This window comes from Myxine glutinosa, chromosome 4, assembly GCF_964187855.1.
Source record: "Myxine glutinosa chromosome 4, kmMyxGlut1.1, whole genome shotgun sequence".
Taxonomy (NCBI): domain Eukaryota; kingdom Metazoa; phylum Chordata; class Myxini; order Myxiniformes; family Myxinidae; genus Myxine; species Myxine glutinosa.
Window position 1 is genome coordinate 177,545,011 of NC_136264.1, and position 21,744 is coordinate 177,566,754.

Sequence of the window (21,744 nt, forward strand, 5' to 3'; positions counted from 1 at the left end):
AGCTCTGGAGTATCTATCAAACAGGTGAAGAAAGGCTTTTACAGAAGATCCGGGTCAGAGTGGAGGAAGTAACGGAAGAGCAAGAAAATCTAAGGGTAGATAAATCTCTCGGGCCGATAATATGCACCCGAGAGTGTTGAGGGAGGTGGCTGAGCAGGTAAGCGAGATGTTAACAGATATCTTTAATATCTCACTGGAGTTAGGACAGGTACCGGAAGATTGGAGGGCATCAAATGCAACACCATTATTTAATAAAGGTTCCAGAGAAGAATTGGGGAACTTTTGACCTGTTTGAATGCAGTTGTGGTGAAGGTTTTGGAGACATTAGTTTGGGATCAAATGAGGAACCATTTAAATAAATACAAACTAATTAAAGGCCGTTATCATGGGTTTACCAAAGGTAGGTCTTGTCTTCCAAATCTTTTGGAGTTCTATGAAGCAGTTTCTGGAGGGAATGGCAGTGGACATATAGTAGATCGAGGCTTTGAGAAAGCATTTGATAAGGTACCACATAGGTGGTTGTTAGCCAAGGTGAAGGCTTGTGAAGATGCTGGTCACCTAGCTAACTGGATTGGAAACTGGTTTAGTAATAGGAAGAAAAGAATGGCTGTGAGTGAGAGGATGTCTTGCTGGGAGAACCTCAGCGATCAGTCGTACTCGGACCATTATTCACTCATCTCGATTCTTGAAGAGATGGACATAAAATGGGTCGTGATTTCTGGATGTCTGTCTGCCCGTCCGGTAGTCTGTTAACTTTTTTCTATTTTTGCTGCTCCTCCCTTATCACCTGGCTGATTGTTCCGAATCTTCACATATGATTAGAAGGCAGTACCCGCACAATTGCTTGGGCTTCAATTTTAGGATTTCAGATCATGGGTGCTCCCAGGAAGGGGGGAGGGGGAGTAGGAAGGGGGGTGGGGGAGTTTCCCACCCAGTCTTCAGATCCCTGCTCATCCCTTATTTACCAACCAATTCCTCTTGAACCCAATACAGCCCTTCTACTCGATAAACCTAGCCAAGAAACTGCTTTAGCCGCATTCATCTATATCATAATAGGCGTAGGTGATCCGTCTGTCCGGGGGTGTGGCTTACTCCGTTGAGAGAATAGCTCCACCCATTCTAGGAGGGGCTTCGAAAACAAATTCTGCGAGAGGCTTCATATACACAAATATCCATCATTTTATTAACTCGCATAGCTTTGAGGCCTGTTTTGTAGGCCCGTGGTGTCTTGCTCTCTCTCCCAGTTTTATTTCAAATCAAATTCGATACATCATTTCATTTTTCACAGTCGCTAACATAGTTTTAGACTCGGTTGAAAAAAAACGGGAAGAAAATTCGATGAAAGTTTCCGTTTATAGAACGAAATGAATTCTCAAAGACCTGTAACTTCAAGGCCATTGAGTCTCTCTCACGCCTTTATCTCCAATCTAACTCACCATCTGATTTCATTTTTATCGATGGTTTTAGACTCGGTGTCAGCAATAATTGAGAACATTCACACACACGTGGGAAAATGCAGAGATATATTTTTAAAAATCGCGTCATGCTGTATCATACACCGCCCAACATGACACAGACGGCAACGTGTCGACATATACACAAAGAATTAAGTTAAGCACCCCCCCCGTTTTTTTACAACCTCGCACATTACAAGTTTGTTGTCGTCAAAACAGTGTAATATACCCATGATATTGCTATATTTTCTGGAGAAGTGATATTATGGTCACATAAAAACATAACAATCATGCCGGTTTCAATATTTTATTCTGAATAATTTAAGGTGAAATTTTTTGGGAATTTTAGGCATATTTTCACCTCAATTTAAGTATGGAGCTATAGGTCCATCACGGACAGTGTGGATGACGTTTATGTTTTCTAACGTACAGTCATTGTTCTGAGAAGACCTCTAGCGATCTTTGCGTCAATAACGTGTGTAGGACCCACGTGATCGGATCACTGACTCAACCAATCACTTTTTTTCACTTTGATCACTCAATTTCATCAATGGATAATTGCTAATGTCATACCAATCATTATTTGATCTCACATACCTTAGAATATATGCCAATGTGTACATATACACAAAGAATATATATTAGGGGGTGCTTACCTTAATTCGTTGTGTAGGGGTGCTTAACTTAATTCTTTGTGTATATATTAAAAATCGCTTTTTCTTTTCCGTTAAGATATATTACTTTTGCGTTTGATGACAGTCGTCACAAAAACGTCAACAATGATGCCGACATATATTTCTTCGTTTTTATTTCATTCAACATTATTATCCGGAAGTAAAGGTTCACGTGTTCATTTCACGTGTGCAAAAACAAACTCCATTTCACGTGTGCATGGACATGAAACACAGACGGGAAATTGCTAAGAGATATTTCGTTCGAAGCAATTATACACCGCCCAAATAAAAATTTTCACCGATAAACAGAGTGAATTCACCGAGCGAATTTCATCGAATTTCACCGAGTTTCAGGAAATTACCGAGAGATATTTCTTCGTTTTTATTTTATTAGTTACTAGCAGAAGTACCCAGCGTTGCCAGGCGGGGGAGGGGGGAAGGGCACGTACACTTTAAACATGTATATGGATGTGGGATATATACATGTGGGACGTGTGTGTGTGTGTGTGTGCGCGCGTGCATATATGTGTGTGTGTGTATGTATATATATATATATATATATGTCTGTGTGTGTGTATATATATATATATGTGTGTGTGCATGTGTGTCGATGTGCGTGTGTGTGTGTGTTTTTGTGTATGTTTATATATATGTGTGTATGTGTATATGTGTATAATGTGCATATATATATATATATATATATATATATATATATATATATATATATATATATATATATATATATATATATATGTATATATATATATATATATATGTGTGTGTGTGTGTGTGTGTGTGTGTGTGTGTGTGTGTGTGTGTGTGTGTGTGTGTGTGTGTGTGTCTGTGAATAAGAGAGACCGAATTGTGAGGAACAGAAATGAAATAAACGAGATGTGTTTGTGTGTATGTGGGTGGGTGTACGTGTGTGTGTATCTATGTGTGTGTGTGTGGGTGTACGTGTGTGTGTGTGTGTGTGTGCGCATATGTGTGTGGGTGTATATGTGTGTATGTGTATATATGTATATATATGTGTGGGTGTATATGTGTGTGTATGTGTACATGTGTGTGTGTGGGTGTATATGCGTGTGTGTGTGTGTGTGTGTATATGTGTGTGCATGTGTATATATATGTGTGTGGGTGTATATGTGTGTGTATGTGTAATGTGTATATATGTGTGGGTGTATATGTGTATGTGTGTGGGTGGGTGGGTGTATATGTGTGTATTTGTGTGTGTGGGTGTATATGTGTGTGTGTGTGTGTGTGTGTATGTGTGTGGGTGCATATGTGTGTGTGTGTGTATATGTGTGTGGGTGCATATGTGTGTGTGTGTGTATATGTGTGTGGGTTTATATGTGTGTGTGGGTGTGTACGCACATGTATTCACATGTTATCAGAAGTAAATACATTGTGTAGATGGCATCATTTGTGCATCTGATAAATTGCCAGTAACCATTTTGTGAAACTGAATGTGCAGGTGCAGCATCTAACTCAATATGTCGAAATGTCACACACGTCCATGCCCGTGGGATTCCCACGGGTGACCCCACTAGTACCATATATTACAGAACCAAGGTATATAGAACTAGGATTCGGTGATATTAAATCAGGTGAAAATGACTTTTGTTCGGACTTTCTTCACTTTTGAAAATAATAATGTCCTCTTTAGATACAGCAATAACAGTCTCATATTTGATATTCAAAAGGTTTCAATTTATATCAGAGTATGAGACGACTTGCGAAAAGAGCATGGAATACAAATTCTATCAGATTGACAATATGCATATCCAAAATTGAGGTGCAAGTTGAAAACTGCGAATGGAGGGGGTGCTCAAACATTTACCCCAATCATCACTCAAATCCTCGATGTCCCCGTTCTCCCACTGGAGTGCATGAGTATACAGTCACGTGAAAACGTAAGTACACCCCATGTAAAGTTTTGACTTTTTCAACATATTTCAACATACAGCTAATTGATCTTCATTTCAACAATATTGATAGATAAAGGTGATATAATATAACAAATATCATGAAACATTTACATTTTGTCGTCCATTGAATAATTTAAATAAACATAATTGCAAATTTCGCATGTGGAAAAAGTAAGTACACCCCTACATTTATCACTACTTCAAATACCTAAAATTGAATCAGGTGCACCAGCTCAGGTGCAAATGATTAGAACATCGTTGGAGAGGATCTTGGAGGAACCTGTCTTATTTAAACCTCAGACATTTAGTTTGGTTTGCTCTTTGTTGTTGAAGTGTGCGGCGTCACCATGCCTAGATCAAAAGAGCTCTCTGAGGCCTTCAGAAAGAAGGTTATAGATGCATGTTATAGATGCAATTTCGCATGTGGAAAAAGTAAGTCTGGGAAGGGATTTAAAAAGATCTCCAAACAATTTGAAATCAATCATTCGACTGTACGCAAGATCATCTACAAGTGGAGAGATTCCAAACAACTGCCAACTTGTTCAGGCCAGGCTGCCCAAGCAAGTTCAGCCCGAGAGCAGACCGCAAGATGCTGAAAGAAGTCTCGAAGAACCCCCAGAATGTCATCACGGGACCTACAGGTAGCTCTTGCCACTGTTGATGTCAAAGTGCACGAGTCTACCATAGGAAAGAGGCTGCACAAATCTGATCTACGTGGGAGGTGTGCCAGGAGGAAACATTTGCTGTCCAGAAAGAACATCAGGGTAAGACTAAGTTTGCCAATGAACACCGAGGCAAAGACCAGCACTTCTGGAACAATGTGCTCTGGACAGATGAGTCAACGGTAGAGAGCTATTTGGCCACAGTACCAGAAGACATGTTTGGCGAAAACCAAAGACAGCATTTGACAACAAGAACCTGATACCAACTGTAAAGCATGGAGGTGGAAATATTATGGTTTGGGGCAGCTTTGCTGCATCAGGGCCTGGGCAGCTCACCATCATATAATCCACTATGAATTCTTCATTGTACCAGAGGGTGCTTGAGGATAATGTGAGGCCATCTGTCGGAAAGTTGAAGCTCAACCGAAGGTGGACCTTGCAACATGACAATGACGCTAAACATACCAGTAAATCCACCAAGGAATGGCTGAAAAGAAAGAAATGGAGGGTTCTGGAATGGTCAAGTCAAAGCCCGGATCTAAATCCCATCGAGATGTTGTGGGGGGATTTGAAACGAGCTGTGCATGCAAGAAACCCCTCAAACTTCGCACAGCTGAAATAATTATGCATGGAGGAGTGGGCAAAAATTTCTCCCAGTCGATGTCAGAGACTGGTAGACAGTTATAAGAAACGCCTACTTGAGGTTGTTTCTGCCAAAGGGGGCAATACCCACGTATTAGAGCCAAGGGTGTACTTACTTTTTCCACATGCGAAATTTGCATTTATGTTTATTTAAATTAAACAATGGACTACAAAATGTAAATGTTTCATGATATTTGTTATATTATATCACCTTTATCTATAAATATTGTTGAAATGAAGATCAAATAGATGTATGTTGAAATATGTTGAAAAAGTCAAAACTTTACATGGGGTGTACTTACTTTTTCACATGACTGTATATATATACATATATATATATAAACATATATAAACATTTTTTTATATATATTGTTATGGTTTTTAGAACCTTCACTTTGGTAAATAATAACACTTGTAAATAATCCCCTGTAAATATTCCCATTTTTGTTAAAGGTCAAAGGTCGCACCCTAGCTAGTCCATATTGCAACATGTAGGGCACATAGAAACCTCTTTAGGTACCTCATTAGTTTGTGTTTTAGATAAGGATCTGTTCCCAATAGTTTGACTCTGCGTTTGCATTAATCAAATAAGATAGGCCCCTTTCAATATCCCAATCTCTCTCTCTCCGGCCACCAAGTAACATCTGCAGTCGGGGTTGTTTTTTCCATGCTCTCCCCTGCCTTTGCTGGCCGCGCTTTTGCTGCACCAGACGCCATTGCGCACACGGTCAGGTTCGGAAAAGAAGGGGCAGGAGCTATCGAAGCCAGGCGAAGCCCTGTTAAGGGTGGAGCCATGGAGCCCTCATCAACCACCCAGGGCTGAGGTGGGCTCGCCGATGGGCGTGTCCACATGAACCGCGGCTTAATACGTGAGCGCATGATATAAGCACTCGTGTGGGACTGCTTGCAAGGTCGGTGCAGAGCGTGGTGGTGAGTCAAGCAGAGAAAAGCAAGGGGCGGCGAGCTTGAGAGAGTTAAGGAGAGAGTGGCGTGGTGGTGAGAGAGACTGCTTCGTAGCAGAGCTGTATATTCGTCCCCGCATATATTCCGCTCGCGGTCAATGGCATACCAACCGCGCTGCCTGCCGGAGTTTCGCCGCGAACCAAAGACCAGACCGGAGTGAACGTGAACTGGAGACTTGAACGTGAACCGGACCGGAGCCCACGCTGCCAGCGGCTGGACCTTTCATCCCTGCCATTCCATCGTTTCGTGTAAGTGTGTTTGTTCTGTCCTGGGCGTGTTAATTAAAAGTGTTTAAGGATTGCCATGTATCCTTATATTTCCTTCTTGTATATTCTTGCCCTTTCGTTTCCTCTTTAATCATTCCTGTATAATAAATCATATTTGTTCTTCCTACCTTGGTTTCTTCTCATCCGATCGCTTTCGTCCTGTCCCCAATTGATATACGTGGCACGATTTGGCAGAACCGCTCAGAATCGGGTTAGTCTTTTGTTAACGGCCCGAGTCACAGCTCGCTTCACTCGGCGTATCCATTAACGCTGCGGCTCGGGTGGGAATTATCTCCTCGCTTACGGCCGGTCTTAGTACGCAGGTATTTGGGACTTCATTGACTAATGACCCTGGCTACTACAGACCGGAAGTGACGTCATAGTTTCCAGGATCGGAGACGGCCAGTGTAAAATACAAGGGGATTACCCCCCCCCCCCCCCCTTGGTAAGGGGAGCGCCGTACTCCGAATCCGCAACAATTGGTGTCAGGAGTGGGATTTGAGGCCCGAACCAAATTTTTTATATCACCTGAAAATTTTGGTCAAAAATTAGGAGCGGCCAAAATTATTTTTAACATCTAAATTAAGGCCGTGCCATGGATAGTCAAGGCGATCGGATGCCGTTGGGGGAGAATGAGGGGGTAGAGGAAAAGTTGGAGGCAACCCAGGACCCCAGGGAACAATTGGGAGTAATGGAGGAGGAGGTTGAAGAAGGTGGGGTAGAGGGGGTTGCAGGCGTGCAAAATGGCGGCACCTCGCACGTAGTCACGGCAGCACAAAATGGCGGCATCTCGCACATGGCAACGAGGCCCGCACCCGCTGCGCAAGTGGGAGGGATAGATATGCAGGCCCTCATGGCGCAGCTACAGGCAGTTATACAAATGGAAATGGGAAACCAAATTGGGGGGTTAAGTAGAGAGATGGGAGAAATGAGGGCCGATAATAAACAAATGGAAAATAGACTGGGTGAGCAATTGAGAAATAAATTTGGGGGGTTAGGAAGCAAATTGGAGTGGTTCGGAAGCAAATTGGAGGGCATAAATGGCCAGGCCAAAGAAATTAACGAGGGGCTAGCAAGGGGGCAGGCCCGGTATGAAGCGAGGGAATTGGAGAGGGAGAGAAACCGCAGGTCGAGCGGGAGAGGCACACGGGTGCACGACGAGGTAATGCGGCTAGAGGAGCGCAGGAGAAGCGAGTTGGAGCAAGGCACAGCCGGGTGGACCGGGATAGAAATCGCGACTGGGTGTGAAAAACCCGACGGCCGCCGAATTAAAAGATTTTATTTTATTGGTGCCAGCGGTCGGCGAGGAAAAAGAATATAAAACCGAACCAATAGTGGAAATGGAAATTGGAGAGAGTCTGTATTCGCATCCTGATGCCGTACTTGCTGATCCTTATAAAGATTTGCAGGTGCGTGTGGAGAGGAGGATCCCGAAGGTGAGTTGGGCTGTATATGGGGTGAAGAGATTTGGCGGGAAAATGTTTGCCGCGAAAAGAATTTTCGCGCGCTTGGGATCGAGACAGCACCCGGGCGTTTGTGAGAGGTCCGTGGTGCGCTGTGTGAGTGGAAATGGCGCGCGTGTGCGAATGGCGCCGGAGCAAGAGTGTGTTACCGAGTGCGAGCGTGAAAGCACATCGGAGTGTGATAGTGGGAGTGATTGTGATACAGAGAGTGAGATGTATGAGGAGCGGGTGCGAGAATGCACACTTGAGTTGGTGGTGAAGCGTGTGATTGGGTGTGCGACGAGGGATTGCACACCCATGGTTGTTACAGAGGATGTAACCGAGGAGTGGGCGTGAGGAGGTGTATTAATGAAGTGTGCGAACGACGAGTGTGCACCAAGGTGTGCAAGGAGGTGTGCTGTGGTCAGGTGTGTAACGAAGTCTATGAGCAGAATGAGTGTGCACGGGGAGAGAGTGCGGTGATGAAATGTGCGGAGTGTATGGAGACACCTGGATGTGTGAGTAGGAAAAGGACGCATGGTGTGAGCATGCGGGTAAGGCATCGACGTTGACCGGGACAGCGTTTAGGCTGACAGGTACCTGACGCGAGCCCTCGGTCCGTGGTGCTCTTTGTGTGCTGCGGGAACCGGCGGGGATCGTGGCTGCGGTGGTTTCGCAAGGACCGCCGTGCACGATCCGGGCCGGGTCCCGTCCTGTACGGTCGATTCTGCGCTTTGCTAGGCAAAGCAATCGGCCCGGTTTGAGGGGAGGTAGGCGGGGTCGGAACAGCGCCCCCTTGCGGTGGCGACGTTTCGGCCGGGCAAGGCTGGGCCATCGCTCATGGGAGCGCAAGGCGTTGCGCCGGGATGGTGCCTGGGGCCTTGGCCCAACCAAACCTCCTCCCCTGAACCGAATGCCGGACGGACTCAACCTACAGTAGACCAAACCACCCGTATGCATTGCTCGGCTTTGCGAAGCCGAGCTTTGATAATGCAATGACGCACCGAGGAGGCTCAAGTGTAGCGGACTGTTGTGATGATGACAAATTGTGTGGAATTAATAGGGATTTGAAATTGGAATTGTCTTGAAATTACTAGTGATTCGAAATTGGGAATAGTGATGGTTGGAAATTGATACCCAGTGTCGGGGGGTGGTATCCCTACCATCCCTCACACTTTGTTGGGGCACATGAGCATTAGTTTTATGGGGATTGGCTGTACAAACTAGCCCGGGAGGGTTAGGTTATTGATTAGGGATCTAGAGAAATGACCATAGGTAACTTTAGATTTAAGTAGCGACATTGATACCTGTAGAGGGGACGCAGAATAGCTTAGTATGAATGTTAACGACGAGGAGTGCTTAGCATTAGGGAAGACGGGGAGCACGAGTTTCAGAAGGGAGTAGTTAGATCAGATGATGCAGTGTGTTTGTAGTGAGGGTGATGGAAATAAGGAATTGGTATGGAAGTTCTTTGTGGTGAGCATGATGAATGATTGTTCATTGGGTGATTGGCTTGCAAGGTGTGCAAGTGCAATACAGGTGTATGGAGAATGGTTGCGTGGAATAGATGGTATGGAATAAATGGAGTATGGAATGGATGGTGTGGAGTGAGTATTGTGGAATACGTGGAGTGGAGTGTATGGTGCGAAAGGGTGAGTGGGGACAGGATGGACCCCCTCACGAGTACCCGGGGAGGGTAGTTTAAAAGTAGGTAGAGGGAGTAGGTAAATTGTGGTTGGATATTGGCATCTGTGGTGTGAGTAGTTGCACAGAAGTGTTGTGTTGGGTGCATTAGTGGAGTAAATTGGCTGGGCATGTGGCCTGTTAATTTGTGTGATTAAATGGGCACTCCGCCACTGTTAGTCTGTCGGCCAGGTGAGGCCGCAGGTAGGCTCTGGGAGCCAGTTAGTGAGTTGTTCAATGGGGCCCGAGGATCCGGAGGACGGACCTGGGTAGCCCGACGCCAGAGAGGGCGGTAGGGGGTGAGAGCGCCAGAGGGCCTTCCCCAGGTAGGTTAGGGTGAGGAACAGGTAAGCTCGGGAGGCAACTACAGTGGCGGAGGTGTGCAGGTGAGCAGACCTGCTGGGAGCGCCACACGACCCAGCCCGGAAATTGTGCGAGGGCACAGGGAGTAGAATCGGGGGAGTGAGACCCCAAATTGGTGAGCACCACGGTATGTTCAATGGGAGTTCGGTTCTTAGAACCACATAGAGTAAAGATGGCCAATGGTTTGGCAGGGAAAGACCCCGGGTAGAGTAAGTGTGTTAAAATCATTTAGAAGGTAGTTAGGATTGAAAGTCTCTTCGCACCATCTGCATCCACTCACCGAGGTGACAGGACTCCACACCACCGTTTGTTGCAAATGTCTGGGATGTAAGACGCATCACGACATGGGGGTGACATTGTGCTTATGATTCCATCTCTTCCTCCTTAGGAGGGATTGATGAAGAATTGGGATTGGTGGCAAATTTGGTTAAAAGGGATTGATGACGAATTTGCATTAGGGGAGATATGGGGAAGACAGGACGTTAGCGACGGACTTGTAAATTGTGTAAATACGGGGTAGGGGCAAGGGTAGATTAGGTGACAGGGGGGGACGTACGGTAGGGACAAGCTTTCTCGGCTCGCTCTCCTGCGCACCTCACTCTGCATTGCCTTGTGTTGATGTGTACCCTTGTGCCCTCCCCTGCTGATTACTTGTCCTCCTTCCCCCACTTACGGACTTGTTTGTTTTGGGCCCGGAAGGAGTGCGCAGGTGGCCACAGTTGTGTGCCCGTACCTTCTCTGCCTCCGGCCTGCACTGATGCACCATATGGACCATGCCGAGCACCACTTTATGGACCGCACGCTTTGCGGCCGAGCACCACATTATGGACTGCACATTTTGCGGCCGAGCATCCTTCATGGACCACACGGCTGTGGCATGGCATCGCTGCTGGGAATCCTGCTTGCGGACCACGGTTCAGGTGGCACCTATGCCAAGCAGGTGAACCACTTTTAGTTGGCCCCTGCTGGACCTAATTTAAAAAGCGGACGTGATTTGTGCCCTTTTTCATATAAGATCAAATAGGCAGCAAGTGGGAAGTCACCCAGAAACATCGGCCCAGCAGCCATCGGTCCACCCGAGAAGACATCGGACGCCATTGACATTATTATTGTGCTTGAAATGTATTTGGTGCATTTTTTTGTGTTTGGTGCTTTTGGTGCTTTGTGGTGCTTTTTGTGCTTTGGGTGCTTATTGGTGCATTTTGTTTCTTGGTGCATATGGTATGGTGTATCAGTGCAGTGCATGGCAATTTTCTTCTTCTCAAAACTTCTGCTTTTGTTCCCAAAAAGACAGGTCCTGGGTGTTAGTTGTAAATACCAATTAGTAATAGTCTTTGTAAATATGCCCCCACCATAAATGTGTAGTTTGAAAATTAATTCCGTAATTCGGTTAGTCTTTGGGCGTGAATCTGCCAGGTAGTATGCAATGCAGCAGGCGGGACATATCTAGTTTTTTTAAATGTCGCACTCAGGGTCAGATTAATAGTAGAGGGTGTTTACATCTACAGACTTGGCATTTAATATGGAATATTTTTTTTGTGGGGGTGAACTTACTTTTCAAGATATCTTAGAACCAAAAGTTCATTGGAATTATGTTGAAATTATTCTAGATTTTGTCAATGTGACCTTTAAAAGAAACAAAAACCACATTTGACATTTCGAAACAAATAAATTGATCCTTGAAAGTGATGTGAACTGATATCGAACTCAATTCACAGACAGTACTGTGTTAAACTTCTGTACGTTTTCCAGAAGTATCTCTTTATTTTGCACATTAGCCAAAAATTTTTTTAACAAAAACAAAAGTTAAATTACGACTGGGATTACGGACAGTAAAGTTACAGTTCAGTACTTCGTGTAACCCCCACAAGCATTCAGGAGAGCACGTACACATTGAGGCATGCTGTTCACAAGATTTGCCAAGGTTTGGACAGGAATCGCTTGCCATGCAGTGACAATAGCCTGCTACAATTCACGCACAGAGGTCGGCTGCTGGTCCAAGTGGTCGATTTGACGCGTTAATTCTGCCCACAAGTTCTCTATCGGATTCATATCCGGGGACATGGCAGGCCACTCCATATGCTCTACACCATGGTCAGCAAGAAAGTGTTGGATCAGGCAAGCACGATGAGGCCGTGCATTGTCATCTTGGAAGATAAAGTTTCCTCGAAAGCCTGCACGAGAAAATGGAAGCAATGTTTCTTCCAGAATGGCCCTGTACTTGAACTGGTTCAGGTTTCCATTCAGAACAACCAGGTCAGTTTTGCCCCCTGCATGAAAAGCAGCCCAAACGGTCACCCCACCACCTCCAGCTTGGACTCTTGGCACTATACAATCTTTGTTGTTGGCTTCCTGCACTTGTCTGCTCACTCGGAGGTGGCCATCTTGACGATAGACCAGAAATCTAGACTCGTCACTGAAGATCATGTGATTCCAGTGTCCTGGCTGCCATTGACGGTGCTCTCTGGCCCACTGCAATCGGCGCTGGCGGTGTTGTCTGGTCAGGCGTTGCTTTCTCAGGGGACGCCTGGCACGATAGCCTGCTTGAACCATCGTTGGTTGACTAGCCTTCTGGATACAGGCACATTTGTCAGTTGCTGCCACTCAGCCCTAAGCCGATTCGCTGACTTGGTACGGCCATTGCGGACTAACCGGTGCAGCTGGCGATCATCCCTCCTTGTGGTTCTGCGGGGATGTCCTGGCCTCGGTATTGAAGTAGGGACACCCCTCTGAGCATTTCGTTTCAGGATCTTTGACACCTGACCTTGAGTGATGCCATACTGCCGAGCAATAGCACGCTGTTTCATGCCGTAATTTCGTAAAGCCACCACTCCATGACAAACAGCATTGTCGAGTTGATGGACCATCTCCAGAGGAAGTGGCAATAACTTTTCACGTGCAGCAGTTGTTTTCCACTAATACAGAATGCAACAACCCTTGTATACCCAACTGTGAAGCCAATCATCAAATGCACCTCTCCGTACATTTTGCCACGCCACCTGTGATATAATCCTGTTGTTGACTTCTTGCTGCGACAGACAATCAGTGACATGGTTCTTTTAACAAATAAATCACCAAAGTGTAAAAGAAACTCACCAGATTGATACACTGAGTTAAGAAAGTAAACCCAAGTCAAGAAAAAAATATATATTCCATATTAATTGCCAAGTCTGTAAGTGTCACACTAATTGTTAAAAGATATCCCTTGTGAAACGGCCCGGGATGGGTCTGAGAAGAGGGAGGGTGCCGTGTGACGGTTTTTAGAACCTTCACTTTGGTAAATAATAACCCTTGTAAATAATCCCCAGTAAATATTCCCATTTTTGGTAAAGGTCAAAGGTCGCACCCTAGCTAGTCCATATTGCAACATGTAGGGCACATAGAAACCTCTTTAGTTATCTCATTAGTATGTGTTTTAGCTAAGGATCTGTTCCCAATAGTTTGACTCTGCGTTTGCATTAATCAAATAAGATAGGCCCCTTTCAATATCCCAATCTCTCTCTCTCCGGCCACCAAGTAACACCTGCAGTCGGGGTTGTTTTTTCCATGCTCTCCCCTGCCTTTGCTGGCCACGCTTTTGCTGCACCAGACGCTATTGCGCACGCGGTCAGGATTGGAGAAGAAGGGGGAGGAGCTATCGAAGCCAGGCGGAGCCCTGTTAAGGGTGGAGCCATGGAGCCCTCATCAACCACCCAGGGCTGAGGTGGGCTCGCTGATGGGCGTGTCCACATGAACCGCGGCTTAATACGTGAGCGCATGATATAAGTGCTCGTGTGGGACTGCTTGCAAGGTCAGTGCAGAGCGTGGTGGTGAGTCAAGCAGAGAAAAGCAAGGGGCGGAGAGCTTGAGAGAGTTGAGGAGAGAGTGGCGTGGTGGTGAGAGAGACTGCTTCATAGCAGAGCTGTATATTCGTCCCCGCATATATTCCGCTCGCAGACAACTGCATACCAACCGCGCTGCCTGCCAGAGTTTCGCTGCTGCACCAAAGACCGGACCAGAGTGAACATGAACCGGAGACGTGAACCGGACAGGAGCCCACGCTGCCAGCGGCTGGACCTTTCATCCCTGCCATTCCATCCTTTCGTGTACGTGTGTTTGTTCTGTCCTGGGTGTGTTAATTAAGAGTGTTTAAGGATTGCCCTGTGTCCTTTTATTTCCTTCTTGTATATTCTTGCCCTTTCGTTTCCTCTTTAATCATTCCTGTATAATAAATCATATTTGTTCTTCCTACCTTGGTTTCTTCTCATCCGATTGCTTTCGTCCTGTCCCCAATTGATATACGTGGCACGATTTGGCAGAACCGCTCAGAATCTTTTGTTAACGGCCCGAGTCACAGCTCGCTTCGCTCGGCGTATCCATTAACGCTGCGGCTCGGGTGGAAATTATCTCCTCGCTTACGGCCGGTCTTAGTACGCAGGTATTTGGGACTTCATTGACTAATGACCCTGGCTACTACAGACCGGAAGTGACGTCATAGTTTCCAGGATCGGAGACGGCCAGTGTAAAAGACAAGGGGATTAACCCTCCTCCCCCCCTTGGTAAGGGGAGCGCCGTACTCCGAATCCGCAACAATATATATATACTCGCTTGGCTCGGCTCACTGCGCTCGCCTCACCAAGCATCGTTACTGAGGAACTGGCTTATTTTAGCTGAGGATAATGACTGTACCTAAGTTGCTGTGTTGTCATGATTTACACCAATCATAATACAAACAATTATTTTGCACAAATGTATTTGTTGTGTTTGTAATATTACATTTTTATAGGCAATTTAGGTTGAAGATTCATGTTGAATGTCTTTTTTTTCAAGAAAGAACCCCTCAGCACATACAAATGGGAGGGTAGGTGCAGACTGGAAGTTTGGGACGATTACACCTCACTACCAAGAAATTAAAAACACCTCACAGCCATAAAACACACCATAAAAACACCTCACAGCCATAAAACATGAAACAAAAACACCTCACAGCCATAAAACACGAAATAAAAACACCCCACAGCCATAAAACACGTAATAAAAACATCTCACAGCCATAAAACATGTAATAAAAACACCTCACAGCCATAAAACACGAAATAAAAACACCTCACAGCCATAAAACACGAAATAAAAACACCCCACAGCCATAAAACACGTAATAAAAACATCTCACAGCCATAAAACACGTAATAAAAACATCTCACAGCCATAAAACACGTAATAAAAACACCTCACAGCCATAAAACACGAAATAAAAACACCCCACAGCCATAAAACACGTAATAAAAACATCTCACAGCCATAAAACACGGAATAAAAACACCTCACAGCCATAAAACACGAAATAAAAACACCCCACAGCCATAAAACATGTAATAAAAACATCTCACAGCCATAAAACACGTAATAAAAACACCTCACAGCCATAAAACACATATTAAAAACATCTCACAGCCATAAAACACACAATAGAAACACCTCACAGCCATAAAACACGTAATAAAAACATCTCACAGCCATAAAACACGTAATAAAAACACCCCACAGCCATAAAACACGTAATAAAAACATCTCACAGCCATAAAACACGTAATAAAAACACCTCACAGCCATAAAACACGAAATAAAAAAACCTCACAGCCATAAAACACGAAATAAAAACACCCCACAGCCATAAAACACGTAATAAAAACATCTCACAGCCATAAAACACGTAATAAAAACATCTCACAGCCATAAAACACGTAATAAAAACACCTCACAGCCATAAAACACGAAATAAAAACACCCCACAGCCATAAAACACGTAATAAAAACATCTCACAGCCATAAAACACGTAATAAAAACACCCCACAGCCATAAAACACGTAATAAAAACACCTCACAGCCATAAAACACGGAATAAAAACACCTCACAGCCATAAAACACGAAATAAAAACACCCCACGGCCCACAGCCATAAAACACGTAATAAAAACATCTCACAGCCATAAAACACATAATAAAAACACCTCACAGCCATAAAACACGTATTAAAAACATCTCACAGCCATAAAACACACAATAAAAACATCTCACAGCCATAAAACACGTAATAAAAACATCTCACAGCCATAAAACATGTAATAAAAACACCCCACAGCCATAAAACACGTAATAAAAACATCTCACAGCCATAAAACACGTAATAAAAACACCTCACAGCCATAAAACACGAAATAAAAACACCTCACAGCCATAAAACACGAAATAAAAACACCCCACAGCCATAAAACACGTAATAAAAACATCTCACAGCCATAAAACACGAAATAAAAACACCTCACAGCCATAAAACACGAAATAAAAACACCCCACAGCCATAAAACACGTAATAAAAACATCTCACAGCCATAAAACACGTAATAAAAACACCTCACAGCCATAAAACACGTATTAAAAACATCTCACAGCCATAAAACACACAATAAAAACACCTCACAGCCATAAAACACGTAATAAAAACATCTCACAGCCATAAAACACGTAATAAAAACACCTCACAGCCATAAAACACGAAACAAAAACATCTCACAGCCATAAAACACGAAATAAAAACACCTCACAGCCATAAAACACGAAATAAAAACATCTCACAGCCATAAAACACGAAATAAAAACACCTCACAGCCATAAAACACGAAATAAAAACACCCCACAGCCATAAAACACGTAATAAAAACACCTCACAGCCATAAAACACGTAATAAAAACACCTCACAGCCATAAAACACGAAATAAAAACACCTCACAGCCATAAAACACGTAATAAAAACATCTCACAGCCATAAAACACGTAATAAAAACACCCCACAGCCATAAAACACGTAATAAAAACACCTCACAGCCATAAAACACGAAATAAAAACACCCCACAGCCATAAAACACGTAATAAAAACACCTCACAGCCATAAAACACGTAATAAAAACACCTCACAGCCATAAAACACGAAATAAAAACACCTCACAGCCATAAAACACGAAATAAAAACATCTCACAGCCATAAAACACGAAATAAAAACATCTCACAGCCATAAAACACGAAATAAAAACACCTCACAGCCATAAAACACGAAATAAAAACACCTCACAGCCATAAAACACGAAATAAAAACACCTCACAGCCATAAAACACGAAATAAAAACACCTCACAGCCATACACGTAATAAAAACACCTCACAGCCATAAAACACGAAATAAAAACATCTCACAGCCATAAAACACGTAATAAAAACACCTCACAGCCATAAAACACATAATTAAAACACCTCACAGCCATAAAACACGAAATAAAAACACCTCACAGCCATAAAACACGTAATAAAAACACCTCACAGCCATACACGTAATAAAAACACCTCACAGCCATAAAACACGAAATAAAAACATCTCACAGCCATAAAACACGTAATAAAAACACCTCACAGCCATAAAACACATAATAAAAACACCTCACAGCCATAAAACATGAAATAAAAACACCTCACAGCCATAAAACACGTAATAAAAACACCTCACAGCCATAAAACACGAAATAAAAACACCTCACAGCCATAAAACACGAAATAAAAACACCTCACAGCCATAAAACACGAAATAAAAACACCTCACAGCCATAAAACACGAAATAAAAACACCTCACAGCCATAAAACACGAAATAAAAACACCTCACAGCCATACACGTAATAAAAACACCTCACAGCCATAAAACACGAAATAAAAACATCTCACAGCCATAAAACACGTAATAAAAACACCTCACAGCCATAAAACACATAATTAAAACACCTCACAGCCATAAAACACGTAATAAAAACACCTCACAGCCATACACGTAATAAAAACACCTCACAGCCATAAAACACGAAATAAAAACATCTCACAGCCATAAAACACGTAATAAAAACACCTCACAGCCATAAAACACATAATAAAAACACCTCACAGCCATAAAACATGAAATAAAAACACCTCACAGCCATAAAACACGTAATAAAAACACCTCACAGCCATAAAACACGAAATAAAAACACCTCACAGCCATAAAACACGAAATAAAAACATCTCACAGCCATAAAACACGTAATAAAAACACCTCACAGCCATAAAACACGAAATAAAAACATCTCACAGCCATAAAACACGTAATAAAAACACCTCACAGCCATAAAACACATAATAAAAACATCTCACAGCCATAAAACACGAAATAAAAACACCTCACAGCCATAAAACACGTAATAAAAACACCTCACAGCCATAAAACACGTAATAAAAACATCTCACAGCCATAAAACACGTAATAAAAACACCTCACAGCCATAAAACACGAAATAAAAACACCTCACAGCCATAAAACACGTAATAAAAACACCTCACAGCCATAAAACACGAAATAAAAACACCTCACAGCCATAAAACACGAAATAAAAACATCTCACAGCCATAAAACACGTAATAAAAACACCTCACAGCCATAAAACACATAATAAAAACACCTCACAGCCATAAAACACGAAATAAAAACACCTCACAGCCATAAAACACGTAATAAAAACACCTCACAGCCATAAAACACGTAATAAAAACATCTCACAGCCATAAAACACGTAATAAAAACACCTCACAGCCATAAAACACGTAATAAAAACATCTCACAGCCATAAAACACGTAATAAAAACATCTCACAGCCATAAAACACGTAATAAAAACATCTCACAGCCATAAAACACGTAATAAAAACACCTCACAGCCATAAAACACGAAATAAAAACACCTCACAGCCATAAAACACGTAATAAAAACATCTCACAGCCATAAAACACGTAATAAAAACATCTCACAGCCATAAAACACGTAATAAAAACATCTCACAGCCATCAAACACGTAATAAAAACATCTCACAGCCATAAAACACGAAATAAAAACATCTCACAGCCATAAAACACGTAATAAAAACACCTCACAGCCATAAAACACGTAATAAAAACATCTCACAGCCATAAAACACGTAATAAAAACATCTCACCAACACGTAATTCAAAACACCTCATCACCACATAATTAAAAACACCTCACCAACACGTAATTAAAAACACCTCACCACCACGTAATTAAAAACACCTCACCACCACGTAATTCAAAACACCTCACCACCACGTGATTCAAAACTACCACAACGTTATTAAAAACACTTCACAACCACGGAAACAAAAGTTTGAGGGAGTCGTTAACTGACAACATAGACACTGCCCAGATGTGTCGATATATATACACAAAGAATTAAGTTAAGCACCCCTACACAACGAATTAAGGTAAGCACCCCCTAATATATATTCTTTGTGTATATGTATACATTGGCATATATTCTAAGGTATGTGAGATCAAATAATGATTGGTATGACATTAGCAATTATCCATTGATGAAATTGAGTGATCAAAGTGAAAAAAAGTGATTGGTTGAGTCAGTGATCCGATCACGTGGGTCCTACACACGTTATTGACGCAAAGATCGCTAGAGGTCTTCTCAGAACAATGACTGTACGTTAGAAAACATAAACGTCATCCACACTGTCCGTGATGGACCTATAGCTCCATACTTAAATTGAGGTGAAAATATGCCTAAAATTCCCAAAAAATTTCACCTTAAATTATTCAGAATAAAATATTGAAAACGGCATGATTGTTATGTTTTTATGTGACCATAATATCACTTCTCCAGAAAATATAGCAATATCATGGGTATATTACACTGTTTTGACGACAACAAACTTGTAATGTGCGAGGTTGTAAAAGAACGGGGGGGGTGCTTAACTTAATTCTTTGTGTATAGATAAATGACTGTGCCCGAGTTGCCGCTTTGTCATGGTTTAAACCAATCATAATTCAAACAATAATTCAAAATATTCAATATTCAAATGTATTTGTAATACACGTGATATCACATTTTATAAACAATTGAAGTTGAAAACTTAAGTTGAAAAAAAAAATTCACCCCAAAAAATTCCCAAAAAGAAATTTAAAAAATTCGAAAATTTTTCAAAAACAATACCCTTAGGATATACCGACGGGAGAGATATGTGCATACCAGAAGTTTGGTACGATTTCACAAAAGTTTGAGAAAGCAGTTCAGTGACAACACAAGACAGACACTGCACAGATATATATATATATAATATATATATATACAGTGCATTCAGAAAGTATTCAGACCCCTTCACTGGAGAACAAAGCTGAAGGAGCACCTCACGTCTGTCCATCCTGAAAATACATCGGACAGTGTGGATCTTTTTCGTGCAAAGAAGGCTCGATTTGGAAAGGTCGGAACTTTGCCAAAACATGGATTTGCCCCAACACAAAAGCCTCGTCTTGAAGCATCCTACAAGGCTTATCACATTGCCAAACAAAAGAAGCCACACACAATTGGAGAGACTTTAGTAAAGCCATGTGCCCTGGACATGGTCGAGCTGGTTTGTGGATTGGAGCCGAGGAAGAAAATTGAAGCAGTGCCTTTGTCAAATGACGTCATACATTCCAGAATAGTTGATATTTCTTGTAATACTTTGAAGGAGGTCACATGGAGGAATTGGCAGCTATGCCATTTCCCTTCAGTATGCAACTGGATGAAAGTACTGACATCTCTCAGTGCAGCCAGCTCCTTGTCCGTGGAGATTGAGCACCTGCGATGCTTGGCAACACATCTGGTTTTACTGCTCTGGTGACTAAAGAAGCTCCTCACGTCATCATGACTCACTGTTTTCTACATCGACATGCACTGGCATGCCCAAAGACTCTGCCAACAATCCTGAAAGAAGTCTTGTCTACTGCCGTGGAAGTCGTCAACTTCATCGGAGCCAGGGCTCTGAATCATCGCGTTTTCAAGAGGTTTTGTCACGAAATGGGAGCAGAATATGAAGTTCTTCTCTCCCACACAGAAGTTCGCTGGCTTTCCAGAGGACAAATGTTGAAGCGCTTGATGGAACTTCGGGCAGAAGTTTCACTTTTTTTGAGAGAAAAGGAAAGTCCACTCTCGGAACAGTTCGACAGGGAGGACTTCATTCACGGCTTGGCTTATTTGGCGGATATTTTTGGCCATATGAATGCGGTAATTCTTTCGATTCAAGGCCCTGCAGTCACTATTATGGATGCTGCTGAAAACCTACAAGCTCTTTTGGCCAAGCTGCCACTGTGGAAGAGGAGATTGGAGGCAGACAACTATCAGGGGCGGATCCAGGAATTTCAAGACGGGGGGGGGTGCATGAAACTATAGCGCTGGGGGGGGGGCTAAAGGGGGGGATCTGGGGGTCCTCCACCAGGAATTTTTTTTTTAATGATCGTCAGAAACGGCATTTCGTGCGTTCTTGGAAGTTTCTGCAGTTCCTTGTGTTCTTCCCTGGTCCAACAGTTCAGCAGATTCGCACCGCCTGAACCCTCATCCTGGATCGAAGGGGGCGGTGCGCACCCCCTGCACCCCCCTCTGGATCCGCCCCTGACTATGCTAACTTTCCAATGCTGGAGGAAGTGCTTCTGCAGGATGGAGTCGAGAGAGACAACGCCCTGTCAATTTATCTGCAGGCAGAAATGTGCAGACACCTGGAAACACTGCAGAACTCTTTCGAAGGTTACTTTCGAAGGAACTCTTT